This window comes from Oreochromis niloticus, linkage group LG1, assembly GCF_001858045.2.
Source record: "Oreochromis niloticus isolate F11D_XX linkage group LG1, O_niloticus_UMD_NMBU, whole genome shotgun sequence".
NCBI classification, from domain to species: Eukaryota; Metazoa; Chordata; class Actinopteri; order Cichliformes; family Cichlidae; genus Oreochromis; species Oreochromis niloticus.
The window spans coordinates 2,688,375-2,704,653 of NC_031965.2; the positions used below are offsets into that span (position 1 = coordinate 2,688,375).

Genomic DNA, 16,279 nt, shown 5'->3' on the forward strand with positions numbered 1-16,279 from the left:
TCTTTCTGACATTCAAAATGAATATAATTTACAAAATGGACTTAAAGTTCATTTAGTGTGTCTCCAAACTAGGAATTCTCTTTTTGCAGCCAAACTATCCCCCCAGTGGACATTAAAGAGATTTTTTTTCAGACTTTTTCAGGGTGATCTCTCCATGCACACATTTCCCATGGCACACATAGACACAAGTCTTTGAGCCTCACATTGTGAGTTGAAGCTGATGTCGTGTTCTTTTTTGGTAACATCTGCTTCCAGGCACTCCTTAGCAACTTCTCTGTCATGTATGTGTGACAGCTAGCTGAATGGCAGCTTGCACCAGCTCCGAAGTTGGTGTCCGTACCACATGAAGCCCTACTAAATCCTCACCGACTCCAGCTTCCTTTACATTCAACATTAACATTTTTCATGCCAAGCTGCAGCACCCAATGCAAACGTGAAGCACAACAGCTTTGTGACACACAACACCAATCAGAGCCTGGCTGATGTATTGAGAGAGATCAAGAGAAAACTTTAAAATGGGAACTGTCAGTGGGGGGTGGGGGACAATGGGGCAAAGAGAAAATGAGGGGAAAACGCTTGTCATTTAGCAGCAGACCTGCATGTGTGGGGCTCAGCAGGACTCTGATGGAGTTTCCTGACTGTCTGGGAGCCATCTGTATCTGTCCGACCAGATTGATGAGCACACTGCTTCTCATTTTTGAGTCAGATCTGCCAACCACTAAAACCGAGTTCTGGCCTATTTACATCTTATTACAGAGATCGAGAACATCCTTTTCCCTCATACACCCAAACAGAATAAACACAAGAGTCGATACGCATTCATTTCCCTGCCTTCATATCAACACGAGCACATATTGATTGATTCTCACGTCACCCCTGTAATTGCCCACCTTGCTGTCAATCATTTTGATGCAATCCCCTTTTGTTCCAACCAATCGTCTGAGTCAAATTCCCCCGCTGCTCTGTAACATTGATCGACTCCAGCTTTAGGTTTACCAAAAAGGCTGAGTGGCCATCGTAGTAACCAGGCCTGGAGGAAATGCTCGATGTCATGGGTGCCAACTGAGCCTAATGAGATCATATATACAGAAATGGACTTGCACATTGATTTCATACCATGAATGAAGCCTTGGCCATAGTTAGCTCACTCCTGGCTCCAGATCAGTACAGAAAAAATACTGAATTTCCGTAGATCAGGTTTGGTGGGATAGCTGTGGTTTTGGGCTTTAGTTGATATTTGCAGCAACTGAATAAAAAACTGCGGCGTTCCTGAGAAACAGAAGATCTAGTCAGACACATTTCAAGCCAGGCATTTTTTAAAGCAAAGTTCTATTTGTTGCCTGGATTTCAGGTTTGTAATGTCACATTTAACACGCGCATAGAAAAAGAAAACACTCATCTGTAACTGTAACATCAGGATTGCATTCATTTTACACAAAAACAGGGAAAAAGCAGAAACAAAACCTGCTCAGCACTCGAGCTGACTTCGATTGGTTAAGCTGATCTAATATTAATGTGTTTACTTAAGATGTCCTGATTGTTAATGGACAAAAAATGTCGTCAACATAACTGACATAAATCTTTTGGTTTCTTAGTCCAATCAACAGAAAACCTAACATAAAATATTTAGTTGTGTTTTGTTTACGATGAAACAAATCCGACTGAAAGAACGCGAGGACACCAATGAGAACCAAATGGGTCCAAAGATATTTACGGTGATTTCCAAACTAAAACCTAAACAAATGGAGACAAAAGCAGTGCAGACAGCAGCCTGATCGTCCACCAATGAATGCGTTTCATTTTTCCCTCTGCTTTGGCTGGATTAATCTCTTCATCTGTGTCAAAATAATACACACCAGGTGATAACAGCTGATGGAAAGGTCATCCTGAATCATTGCAGTTATATATCGACAAAGCAGAGCGGTGACATGCAGCAATACAGCATGCTTCTGTCAGCCTTCATTAGGATGTAAACGTATCAACTCTAACAGCCGAGCCAAAGACACCAGGCAACAGCTGATAGCTCAGACATCCAATCACCTCTCGACTGTTTGACAATTAAAGAAAATAAGACAAACAGGCATCATAGTTACAGCATATCTATGTCAAGGTTAGCCTCCCCTCCTTCATCATTTCCCTGGTGCTCCCCTGTTGATATGAATTTACTCAATATCCTCTTCCTCCACATTCTCACAAAAACAACTCCCCTTTCTCCATTAATGAGGTAATTAATAAAACCAGCTCCTCCTTTCCCCCCATCTTTTCTTATGGAGTGAGAGGGGGAGGAGAAGAAAATAAGAGGAAAGCAGGTCAGGCCTCAAGAGAGGGAAGCAAAGACAGAAAGCATGAAAGCTTTTGTGCAGCGGTGAAACTAAAACGCAGGTCGACATCAGTGACGAACAAGATCCATATCAGTATGTTTGGGTAATGTATGCAAATTTGTACACAAGTATGATAATCTGCAGCCGGAGGTGGCACAAATCCCAAACCTACTGTAAAACAACATGAAGAAATACTGCAATAAAATTAACTGAAATATTTTACATTAAGGAAGTGCTGCAGAAAGTCCTGTGTTGTTTTTTTACTGAGCCTAGGAATAATCTCGCTGATGTCATAATGATGTCAAAAGGGTTATCTCTACTATCTCTACTATCTCTACTTAGACTTTTAATAGGACCCTGGTGCAAACTGAGGATGTGCAGTTTAGCAGATTAGCAGATGTGTCATTTAATGGGTAGGAAGGAGAACAGGAAAGATTGTAGTAGCTGCATTAATGAATGGCCCAGAATATGTTGTGCATTCATTTCTTTCTTAGAACAAACAAAGACTTTGGGAGAAGAGAATAAGAAAACCTTGTGGAGTGTAGGAAAGGGTTAAGGTATAAAGTGTTAAAGTAGGCAGTAAGGAAAGATATGTGGCATGTGTCCTAAACTGCTAAAACCAAATGTATACAAATGGTTAGTTAACATCAACTTAACAAGTTAACATTTGTGTAGCTTATATTTACAGTTGCTCAGCATTATGTCTTCAAGCTCATGATTCAACCATCCGTCTCCATCTGGATGCAGGGTGAGATACTGCCCGAGTGTGATCAGTCGATTAAAAACCATGAGCCTCAGCTCCATGGGCTGCAAAGGAGAAGCTGAACATGACGGAATTACAGTAAATTACAGTGAAGAGTGCGCTTTAATGGCCCGCTGTGGATGAGTTAGCTTCCCGCAGCGAGGGCTATTAGCAAGTGGAGGTCAACACCGAGAGCCACACACACACACACACACACCACACGCGCACACACACACACACACACCACACGCGCACACACACACACCACACGCGCACACACACACACACACACACACCACACACCACAGTGGAGCTGAGTTGTAAAGCTAACATTATATGAAAAAAATCTTCTTCTCTTTAAGAAACTAAGTTTCCATAAAAATATAGTGTAAATGTCGATAAGCAGCTGCTGGTACTAGAAGCACACAGTGAGATGGCCATCGGGCTGACAGAGCAAAAGGACTGCAGTCAGTAGCTGCAGTCAAACACAGTGGAGTTGGATCAACCGTGGACAGCTCTGTTCTAGATGGAATAAAAAGATGACAAAAAATAAACATTCACATTTGTCACCATGAGAATACATGGTCGGCCCGCCCAAGTGAAATCTATATATGGGAAATCCTACAGACTTCAAGGCAGGTGGCCGTCCAACACCTGACCAATAGCTTCACCTTGCATATGTTTGTTCGCATCTCATCTCCGTCCATTAAATCCACTGGAAAAAACATTCCCACATACTGTTTGCATCCTTTATTCTCTGCCAACATTATGAATGACACAGCAGGTTTATGCAGCATGCTGGAGTAGCAGGGATGTTTTTCATCTGACCATCTGAGCGCACCATTGAATACCAAAGCCTTTAAAATCGACTCATATCAACATGAAGTCTGCAGCAAATGAGCTGCTCCATGCTGTGGCGGCACTGTGCAGACATGAGCTGTGAGTACAGTATGACGCCCATACCCCCATTTTCAATTAAGCAACTGATGACACACAAGTGCTACTTTTAGAACACGGCTTCCTCTCGACTGTGAGCGGTGAAAGAAGATATAAAAGCTCCTTTTGTTAAAGCAGCTACAGTCGGTACATTTATCTCAACGGTGGATGTGTGACCAGTTCTCAGCTAGCAAAAGGTGGATCGCCTGCTTCGGGCGGGATGAGGTGGTGGAGCTGAAGTTTCTCGGGTATAATAAAGCAAGCCCCACCTATGGCTACAAGCTGACTGATAGAAGCAGTGGAATGTGTTTCTCCTGGCTGCCAGTTGTCTTTGGGAAAACAAATGTATGCCTTATGAATTATCTGAGCATATATGCAACTCATCCTCTGAAATATTTCTGTGTTTTGACCTTTCTTTGAACGGAGATTTATCCCTGTGATCTAATCAACCAGACTATCTGTCGATTATGCAGAAATATGAGGCACTTCTCTTTGGTGTTGTAACCTGGCCAAAAATTCCATTAGGCACATTTATTGCAGGTAGCCTAAGTCGTCATCATATTGCACTGTACTTAAAGTCATTATGAGGAGGACACTGCAATGGCACAGAGCTCTGCGAAGTCTTTTTGAAAGCTCTCAGGCCGTTTTAATGGCCACGAGTCTGCCTCGCTGCCAACGTGGCATCAGAAGCAAATCTCGTCACGACAAGAACGGCAAAAGTTCCAACTCTTCACTTTAATGACTTTGCTTTTATGTAACTCGCAGGATTGAGGGGGAAGCAGCAACATATAGTAATTAACCCACTGGAGAGAGAAAGAGCGCGAGCGAGCGAACAGGGGACCGATCCAAATCTGAGTAGGAGAAGAAGAAAAAACGATGAAAAGGGAGCTTCACATCAGCCACATGATGAAAGGAGAAGCAAAGGAGAGGAGGAGGAGAAACACTTCTGACAATACAGAAAATTGGTGTTGATGCCAAGAGGTACAACCAAACGCCCAGTTCTATGATGCAACCCCTCTCCAAACTGATTAGACTAAAACATACTTGTCTTTTGTGCTTTTACTCTCAGGATGAGTTGACTTACATCTCCCAGAGATCTGCTTAAACCAGAGAAAAACACTAAGTGTGAGGAGCTTTCAAAATCCAGGAGAATGTGTTGCAAGTGCGGAAAGTGGGGCACCTGCTCTCTTCCACCTCGTTTTCTCTGAACTCACTCACTGGACCAAATCTATCTTCAAACTCGACGGCATCACAGCATTTATGCTCTACTGATTGAACTGCGCATGCTTCCAGAGCCCCTGTGAGAATAAACTGTGTCACATGCCAGTGTGTGGTATTTATGTGTCATGCCAACTTGTTAAACGTCCTCCATGCTGCGTACACCCTTATGTCCCTGCTTTGAGCTACAGAGGACACATCTGCATCACACTGAGATGCATGTAAGATACTAGATGATCATCTTTGATGGTGAGGGGACCCTCCCACCAACACAATGTAATCATAGATGATGATGATGATGATGATGATGATGAGTATTTAGATCGGGACTTTTCAGGACTTGATATCTGCCTCATATCTGCGACGTTGTCGATGGGATCACCTGAGACAGTCTCTCGGCTGAAGTGGACCATCTTCAGTTTTTGCCACTGACGTTCCACATCTTCCCTGTGATACTGTGTTTAAAACCTAACCATATATCTAGCTATTAAGTTGCACTTCATTAAATATGAAGTCCAAATCATTCTCCAGAGACTAATGGGGTTTCTTTTAGAGCCAAAGTTATAGGAGTGCAGTAGAACCACTTCAGTCAGGACGTGGCATATTAAGTCATGTTTAACTTTAGATGTCAATTAGCGGGCTAGTTCCAAATCTAATAAATCCCCTAGAACTTTGAAATCCTCCTCATGGAGGTACAGCTTTATTAGAACATCTCAAACAAGAATTTCAGCTGCTCTCTGTACTCGTTGGCCTTTGGAAAACCCGACTAAAGTCAGATTTAACAAGATGGAGACCGGTCGTACTTTGGCTAAAGCAGGTGTAGCACCAGGTATACTCCACTCTTTCCAGTTGTTTATTAGAGCCTGTGAGAGAGAAAGCACACAAAGCCAATCCTCTGCTGTATCTTTCACTTGTGTAGCGATGAGGCAGCCAGACTGCCCATCGACTGATAGCTGCAGGCCACAGTGCAGTGAGATATAAAGCATCATCCTGCTGCTAGTGCAACACTTTTCAATACACATAAGTCATACAGTAGGAGCCCATTTTATTCCAGAGAGTGGAACAGCGAACCACGTTTCTTTCTGCTGCTCAGCATGATGCCACTTTGAATTCAGGACTAATAAGTTTATGATTTTCAATTTAAATCTTTCAACCTCCCCAAAGGGATTCATTTGCCCAGCTGCAACCCAGCTGCTTTTCTATATAGCTAAATTCTTGTTTTCGTAGCTTGAACATGAATAAAGGAATAATTCTGCATCCTGTAATATTTGCTGCAACACACTGACAGCCAATTACATTTCATTAACGACTGATGCTAATCCCATACCAACACCGACAATAAAGTTCATTTCAGCATTTTCTGTTCTTTTCTTCTCGTGTCTCCATCAGTAAATGTAAAAGCTGCAGATGTGTGGATGGACCGAGTCTAGCTTCTTGTAAGTTACCCACACTTTCTTTCTCCAAACAGAAGGATTGTACTTAGGCTAATGTGGTGGGGTGTGGTTTGTGGCTCAGCTGCAGGGGAGGGGTAGAGCAGTGGGTTCAAGGGCCAGTGGCTGGACGACACACCTGATTTGCATCATACTAATCACGCTTTCCCCTATTGGCTGCTGGGCACGGGGCGGTCGCAGTACAGACCGAGAACAGAGCCGGGCTGAGCAGGAGAGAGAGGCCGAGCGGAACCGAACGATTAGCTATGGACGGTGTGTGTGTGTGCGTGTGTGCGCGTACGTGTGTGCGCGTGTACGTGTGTGCGTGCATGTGCGTGTGTGCACGCATGGGTGTGCGTGTGTGTGTGCGCATGTGTGTGTGCGTGTGTGCACGTACGTGTGTGCGCATGTGTGTGCGTGCATGTGTGTGTGTACGTGTGTGTGCGCATGTGCGTGTGTGCGCGCATGGATGTGCGTGTGTGTGTGCGCATGTGTGTGCGCGCATGTGTGTGCGTGTGCGCATGTGTGTGCATAAGTGTGTGCACGTGTGTGCGCGTGTGTGGTGCTGGGGTCAGTGTAAGAGTTACAGTGACATATTTAATATATGTCAATATTAAAAATGTGCAATTCTTTGTCAAGACAGGATCTGCTCTGCAAAAAATTTTTTTTTTTTAAATCTACAGCCTATAGTTCTGGTTTAAATTAAGTAAATTCTGGCAATCACTTTAAAATGTGTGCTGTTGTTTGATGGAGCTCATCACCCATCTAACACCAAAATGCAGCTTTTGCCATTTATAACATAAAAGTGTTTATTTGACTCCAAACCATCTTTTCGTATACCAAAGAATTCATTCTGGTCCCTACATGGAACCAAAAAGAGAGTGAAGAATCTCCATCCTCTCAAATACAAAGCAGTAATCCTCGTCTCTGCATATTCAAAGAGCTACATGATGACGGCTTTACTAAAATCAAACAGACTTTAATTTATCACCTATTTTTCTTTCCAAGATGTTGTGAGATGGAAAAACAAAGTGCTGTATTGAGTGAAGTTATACTGAGATAGAATCAAATAAAGTTCTTTTAGAATTCAGTCATATCAGTCTGCAGTAAAGCTAGAAGTCATTGTTAAGTATTAATTAACTTCTAAAATTGACTTCAGTTATACCCGGACATAAAAACTAACACCAGTCAGGTCTGATGGGAAGATGCTTCTAAGGTTGAAAAACTGTTTCCATTACCATTGTTTCTGTAAACATGAACACATATAATGGGGTAAAATGCAAAATTGAAGCAATAGAAACTGTGACAATAACAAAAAAACATAAATTTCAAAGCCTGCACAAAAACAGCGCTGTTACACCCAAACCATGGGTCATGGTTCTGGGCATTTCAATTTCAAGCTGAATTGAGTTCTTGACCCCAAAAACATCGCCTTAGGATTTACTATCAAGTCTATTAGCGTCACAGTTCAGGCTGGAAAATACACAGCGAAGGCATCACATGTGTCTCACCACCAAAACCCAGCAGACGTCCAAACATCACAGAGGCGTGCTGAGGACTTGGAAATAATCCACCGCTGGGAGTGAGAACAGCAAATCGAACTCTGAGCCAGACCGATCGTAAAACCAGATCAATGGGCCACGAAAGCTCATTTTATAATCATGCTAAAGAGGTAAAGGTGATAACTGTACATTAGAGCTCATTAAACAAAATAAAAGTGAGTTTCACTGAAATATTCAGTCCTGCAGCAAAAGTCTTAGTGCCCCAAGTTGGAGCTTCATAATTAGCGTTGGCCTGTGCTGTCACCTCCTCCACAGAGGCCTGGTCCCTCCCTTAGCTCCATCGCTCTTCTCCTACAACACAAATACCTCGTAATAACATTTCCACTGCAAATTAATTTCCACCATGACTCCGACCTGACTCAACTTGCTTGTCAGATTCAGGCTGTTAATGAGCCCCGACGTCTTTCTCACAAAAGCATGGGAAATACTGATATAGTTAGCACAAGCATGGCTGCCACCTCCCTGAACAACACACACATACAGCTGACGACACGAAGCGCCGCAGCTCACAGTCCCTTATCGGCAGTGTAGATTCAGGCCTGCGGGACGCATCCATCATCAGTTTTACCATTCGTGTAGGACAAGAAACACTTTCATCACTTCCTGCGTGGTCAAAAATGAAGTGGAAATCAAATAACGTGACAACAGAAGCCTGGGTGTGCAGTAAATGAGGGCTGCTCTCCAAATTTCCCACGAGAACATTTCCCACACACGATATTTGTGGATTTTTAAACAGCAGATGAATATGGTCCGATTTGTTTTAAGGCGTAATCAATAGACTGGCAGCCTGCCTTTCCTCCATGCCAGCTGAAGCCCATGATTGGTGTACATGTAGATCTTTGTTTGAAGCTTCCACACCAACATCTGACTGTAACAGATGATTTAGATCCCAGCATTTGTTTAATACACCAATAAAAACAATTTTATAAAATATGTAACCAATCATATTTGATTTCCCTGATGTAGGGACAAACGATGCAAACCAGTATTTTTGTTTTTTCCAATGAGCCGTGCATTGTGGCCACACATAAGCTTCCCCCAGTTTCCTCCCAGTGCTTGGATGTGTTTGAGTCAATGAGCAGGCTCGCGCCAGCATCTCCACAAGCCGCTCTGTGGCTCACTTAGCTGAGTTGGCATCCTACTGTTATGACCTAAATATAAGCCTACTGCCTGTCTGCCAGCTGCTGCACTCTGATTGGCTGGGAGATGACATGAGAGAGACGGTGGAGGAGGGGAAGGACAGAATGATGTCTCCTTCCACGCTGAAGAAAGAGGGAAAAATGCTACTCTCTGCATATTTGGCGATATATATCCTAAGACTCAACATAAGGGAATTCCTATTGGTATACTTCAATGTATTTATATTTATTTATAGCCCTTTACATTATGCATTTACTCCTATAATTCCTGATGCCACAGTGGCACAGGCAGCCTTTTAGACTGCAGGCATGGAGTGCCACACTGTGAAATACAGAGCTTTCTGAGCTGCTCGGTTAATGTCGTAGAATGAAAACTAAGGAGTTTCCATGAACCTAAATCCACACATGATAAATCTCAATCGAGCCAAAATTCCTCTCATGTTCCTGAGGATTCCTACAACGAGCTTTGGAAATCTGAGTTCTGAGGCGATCACACTTCCCTCTGTTATCGAGAATACCAACTCCTGGCAGGCTGCTTTAACCTCTCTGAACGACTTACTGAGCTTTCTCCAACATAACTGACAGCTGCTGCTCGAGATCCAAAGTCCGAAGAAATGATTCCTTACATTTGTTCACTCCTGTCTACACCACTGATCACAGACCTCTCTACTAAAACACACAAATTCTTGTGGGAGACATTCTTCACAGCGACCAGAGATGGGCAGTAACGCGTAATCTGATTACTTATTTCAAGTAACGAGTAAAGTAAGGGATAACTATTGCAAAAAAGGTAATTAGATTACTGTTACTTTCCTGTAAGCACTCTGTATTACTGCGTTACTAAACCGTGATTTTGTTTGTGAGAGTGTCTCATGACCGTGACGTCCGAGCGTGCGTCGTCCGTGGTAACAGACGTGTGCAGATCAACAATGGATAACATGGAGTGATGGAGAGAGTCCGACCATGCAGCGTTTAAAGCGTGGAAGTAATCACATTACTTTGAGTTTGATTCTGTAAAAAGTGACAGCAACATTAGCGTCCGCTGTTCACTCTGCGTGGGAAGAAAACTTCTTTCTACAGCAAAAAATTAAACTTCAAATCTGAGCGAGCAGCAAGCACGCCGCCACGGGAATGTGACACTCACAGACAAACCCCCGGATCCCCCCACTGACATGACCGCTGTGGGCAAACCTCCACCCGCCCCACTCCTGCTAAACAGCTGACAATAGATTTAAGAGCTGCTGAGTCTTTGAATTTCTTTATTTTCTGCTGTGTTTTACTTGCATCTATTTGAAAGAGTATAAACACAAAACATGATTTTATTTTATATGCTGGAATATGCAGAACATAGGTGTAAATATATAATATAAGATAAGATAACCCATATTAGTCCCACACGTGGGAAATTTGTTTTGTTACAGCAGACGAGAACAGTGCAAAGTTATATAGCAAAAATTTGAGAACACTGGAATACAATAAGAATAAGATACTGTACACAACTGTACAGAATAAAATAAAATAACAATACAATAGGATAGAATACAAATGCTATATACAACTGAGAGAATATACAACTTTGTCAGAATAATATGTTAAATAATTTCTTCAAGTCAAAGACTGTTGCATGTAATTTAATTTTTGCTTGATGCAATGTGCATAAAGTTAAAGATTAAAACTAGTAAAACAAATTTTAAAAAGAGACTTTTTCATTTGATTCGGTTTTATATGATGGATTATGCAGAAAAAATAGAAGGTCTGTTGCTTTATTACGTATTCAGCTTGTGTATCATGTTTTTTAAAAGTAACTAAGTAACTAAGTACTTTTGAAAATAAGTAAAGTAACAGGATTACTTTTTTGGAGACATAATCAGTAATTAGTAACTAATTACTTTTTTCAGGTAACTTGACCAACACTGATGGTGACATCCCAAAGACCTTCTACAGAAGTCAAGTTGAAGTTGTTACACAATGTCTTTTTTTAATAAACGTGCATGAAAATATATTTCAAACAAATTCAAGCTCCTAAAATTTCATGTTGAACTTCAGCTACACTTTTGAAACTCCATATTCCCGCAGTCACAGCAGCAGATATTTGGCCTAAAGTCATTTGAATGACATAGCTTCAGTCATTCTCCAGGTAAAGCTATTTGAAAATCCCTCCAGCTGATCACATAAAATCAAGAAGATTTTTTTATGAGCCGGCTAATAACACCAGAGAGCTTGTATTTGGCAGTTTTCCTATAAAGAAATCCGTCATTACACTGGAACATTTTTTTCAATGACATCAGAGATGGTTGAGCTGGGAATCAGTCTTAAATTTGGTGAAATGATACAGAATAAAGCAGAAGAGTTAGCCTGTAAAGAACAGATGCTGTAACAATGTGATGGGAATCTAACAGTAACAAGGTGGGTTCTTTTCTTTAATGTAATGTAAGTGTCTGAAGCAGAAAAATATTAAAATATTTAGTTTCTAACAGAGAGCAAAAATGTCCACTAATCTAAGATCATTCTTGTTTTGTTAGTGGGAAAAGCCCCGACTCACACAAAAACACTCTGAGATTGTCTCCAGCATCACAGGCAGTTATGATCCTGTCCTGTTTTATTTTATCAGTGCAGTCAGGTCCTGCATGCATTAAGGTTATAAATGTTACTGTAAATAAGAGACTATAGTGCAGGTTACAGTACTCAGCATAATAAACACCGTCCTCTGTGGGGCGGCTAAACTTGACTGAGCCAAGCTGAGAGGCGTTTCTAATATTCTGTCCAAACATTCACAGCAGCACACACACAGAGACTGGAGGAAACTCTTTGACGTTCAGCTGGTTGTTTCAGCCCACATCACTACAGGGAGGACTGCCAAGGTGCTGCTGACTGCATGGCAACACCAGAGCACACAAACACACACCTCAGAGGCCAGCGCTACACACAGAGTGTGTGTTGACACTGTGTAGCTCCCCCGGGCCACAGACCTGCTGAGTCCAACAGCTGCTCAGCTGCTGTGTGTCTGTGTGTGCGTCTCTGGACCCGACGCCAGTGTCGGTGACAATGATCTGATTATCAATACCAGTAATCCCCGCTCTCCCTCAAACACACACTCGCAGCGTGATAGTATGTTCCGGTGAAAGCGCTTAGAGAGCAGAGCGCCAATCAATACGACACAGAACTCACTTCAGCATGTGTGTCAAACACAAACGAGTCCGATCAGCGCCGGAGACCCAGACTCAGAGCCGGCAGAGAGGATCGGGTCGTCTCACTGGGGAATACCTGGACCCTCATTGGCCCAAAGTGAACTTAATGCTTCTGATTTCACTGTTGAAACAAATAAGTGTTAATGCATAGAGTGTGTATAGAGTGTGTATCTCTGTGAGAAAGCCAATGCAGAACTGCCTCACGTCTGCATTCTTTCTCGTGGACAGCGGGATTCTCCTGGTCTTTGTCACTAGTCTCCAGGCTACACGTATCACTGACTGAAACTCGATGTTTGCTTGTGAATTTAGTTCCACTTTACATCAAAAAGATGAGGATAAACAGGGTCTCTGAGCCTGTGGTGTTGCCGAGTTCCTCAGGCGGCCTGATCCTTTTCAAAACATCATCTATGATATCAGGATATCAATGAAGCATTTTTGGCTCCAGTTTAAAGTTTGCCTCAATGTTCACTTGATAAACACTGCTAGTCGTTAGGAAGTAGTGACTATGGAAAGTAACTGGTAAAAACATACTTTTAGATTGGGTCAATGTTTTACTGCAAGCTTTACACTTGGTGCAAGATAACGTCTTGTAAATCTAAAGCAATACCTCACATCTGCCATGAAGTAATTTTCTAGGCAAATCACAAACATACTTTTGTGAAGCATCACGATCTCTCATGGATGAACAGAAAGACGCTGATGTTTCGTTTGCTCCCACTGCTGAATAAACTCAGGCTTCTGTTAATATCAGAGCAAACTTGAACAACTCTTAAATTGTTTATTTACATTTGCTCACATCACAACCGTTGCTTTACAGCAGTTATTGCTATTTTACAGCCGCCAACCATCCCAAGCACCCCTGCTGTAGTTTAGAAATGCTGCATTTAATTTTTTTTAAAAAGTAGCTTTGAGTATAAAGCAGCCTGTGCTCATGTTGAGCTCTAGTCATGTGGAAAAGATGGTTTTCATAGGACAGTCCGAGCACACAGCATGACGCAGTAGCTTGTGGAACCACGTTTAGCAGCAACAGTTTGATGTAACTGTCTGCTGTATGACTTTAGCGGTCTGTGACACTGCTGTGGAAGAACACTGGCCCACTCTTCTTTACAACACTGCTTCATTTCATTGAGGTTTGCGGCACTCATTCATACACAGCGTGCTAGCGATCACTGTCCTATTGCATGACCAGCTTTGCCTGTCAGACACACGGCCTCATGTTCGGCTCTAGAACACACTCTGGAATAAGTTGGTGTGCACTCAAAAACTGCAGGGTGCTGTGGCTCCAAAACAAGCCCTCCACTGCCGTGCTTGACCGTACACGAGAGATCTTTGTGCAGATTTGCTGTGCTTGGTTTTTACCAAACATGGCACTGTGTATGGGCAGAACTGTGTGCCATCAGGAACTGAAGTTGAATAAGTTAAATTCAAATTTGAATTGCTCAGATTGAATAAAAGCTTCTAAAACTGAAATTGAATTTGAAATCCAATGTACTGGTTTGAAAATGATCGTCACTAAATTGAAACCGAATGTCATATTTTTTAATTTGAAATTGTATTCCATCCTCCTTTAAATTTAGCTCTCGAATGCTTTCAGTTTCACTTCACATCAATTTCAGTTCTTAAATTCAGTTTTTGAGGTCATACATCTGGGTCCTTCGTGAAAGCCGCAGCTTTGTATTCCGCCCAGCTGATAGCCAATTAAATTAAAAAATATAAAATTCAGTTACAATTTAATGACAATCATTTTCAAACCAATACATTGGATTTCAAATTAGGCCAATTCAAATTCAGTTTCTGATGGCACGAAGTTCTGCCCATACTGTGCCTTATGGCCAAACATCTCCACTCTGCTTTCAGTGTATCAGGTGGGTCTGACCGGCAGCACTGGGCTGCTACTTTCCCTCTTAATTCTACAGAAGCACTGAGGGTATACTACTTCTTTCTCCACAGGACAGCACACAGTCCTATTAAAACTTTTGACTGTAATTTATAACATTCCAGTGTAATTTTCAGCATGAAATAACTGCCCCTCAGTCCTTAGGGAATTAATTTCGATTTAATTTCATGGCAGCTATTCCAGAAGAGCTGCTATGAGTGGATTACTTTGCAAAGGCAGAGTCGATTTGTGTCAAACTAAGTCCACAGAGTTCAACTTTGGAAGTGTTTCCCACACAGACATTACTTAGCAGGTGGCCCACACGTATTAATAGAATAATTCAGAATTCAGCAGTGGAGGCAAGATATGAACTCCACATCTGCACTGGACCTGCATCCACCATCCACCCTGCTCCACCCCTGTGTGCACACTCTGAACTCTCTGCCCAGTAAGCTCAGCATACTGGATCTCAATCATTCCATTACGGCTGTGATTCTGGATTACCTTCAGATATCTGAGAGCAGTGAGAAAGTAGAAAACCAAAAAAAAGAAATAAACAAAAGAGAACACACACACACACACACACACACACACACACACACACACACACACAAAAAGCAGTATTTTAAAGCACACAGCATATCCCATTCAGCAGTCCGCACATGCTCAGTGGCTTCCTGTTTCTCTGTCAGTCTTTGTGCCGGAGGCTGCAGAGGTGATTCCTCTACTCTCTGCATGATGTCTTTAGAGACACTCGACTATTTTTAGCTCCCTCTTTCATGCACACTCGCCTTCACTTGACGGATCACCGTTTCAAACCCCCAGCCAGCGCTCAGTCTGTGATTCATACCTCCTCCATCTCCACGTTTCTCACCACCTTTCTGTTTGCTTTGGTCAGACAAAGCCGATCTTTCCTCTCCACAGCAGCTTCATGGATTTCGGTTATCAAGTCATCGTGTTTAAGAAGTCACTGACATTTTGTGAAAGAGGGCATTTCTCCACACAGCTTTGAATATTACTCTGTAGGAACACTTCCTGAGGTGTGAAATTTACTTTTGATTACATTTAGCATTTACGGTCAACTGACATGAGATAAACTTTCGACGTGCAGGTGCACATCATTCACTTTGTATTCATGTTCATACGAACAGCTTTATTTGTGTTTACGCCGCTTATCTCCAGCCTGTGAGCCGAAAGAAGCATCATATGTTTTTCCAACTGCTGACATTCTGGAAATAAACATTTTTAAAAAGCAGATCTAAATAAAATCAGACATGCATCAACCAGACAGGACAGACTGTGTGAAGGAGGTTTGCCTTGAAAACTTACTACAAGTGAAACCAAACAGTATGTGTATCAGACTCTGCTTTCAATGTTTCTCTATAGAGCACAAACCAAGCTAATGCATGTGTTTGAGGTGTTCTGCAGAATGACTTCAGTGCACAGACCTTACAGCTGAGGGGAATCCTGCGTCTTGCTGGGGACACGTCTCACTATTATGGTCAGCAGATTTCAATTTGTGTGGAAAAAGGAAAAAACCAGTGAGAAAGCTGGTGGTGTGTAGCTAATGTCTCCATGGTTTCTGTCTGGTGCGGTGAGGAATGCGCTGTTTGACTTGGCGTGTAGGCGTCACCAACACCGCCGCCACCAGTGATGAAACTGCAGCTCACAATGACACCACTGTCAGCGGGACACAAACAAGGCAGCGAGGCAGGAAGACGAACACGTTTTCTTGTGATACAACAGTAAACGCTGCCCGGCACGTTATAGGACACCAGAGTCTACGGCCAACAGTCTGCTGCCTGACTGAGGCTGTCAACTGCAAAACTCAAAACTAGACTAGATGTCATTGTATTGTAGATGACTC

At 42.4% G+C, this 16,279-nt stretch overlaps 1 protein-coding gene across 8 annotated transcripts in view; it reads right to left on the reverse strand.

Annotated features, from left to right (window-relative positions):
- LOC100696207 (serine/threonine-protein kinase BRSK2) overlaps positions 1-16,279 on the reverse strand; it is a 151,335-nt gene that overhangs the window by 89,519 nt on the left and 45,537 nt on the right. Inside the window, exon 1 of one of the 8 annotated variants that reach the window (XM_025907846.1) lies at positions 15,861-15,885. The exons of the other annotated variants lie outside the window; for them this stretch is intronic. The gene's annotated coding sequence lies outside the window, so the exon portion shown is untranslated. Of the gene's footprint in view, positions 1-15,860; positions 15,886-16,279 lie in introns of those variants that run through there. 8 annotated transcript variants of the gene reach the window in all.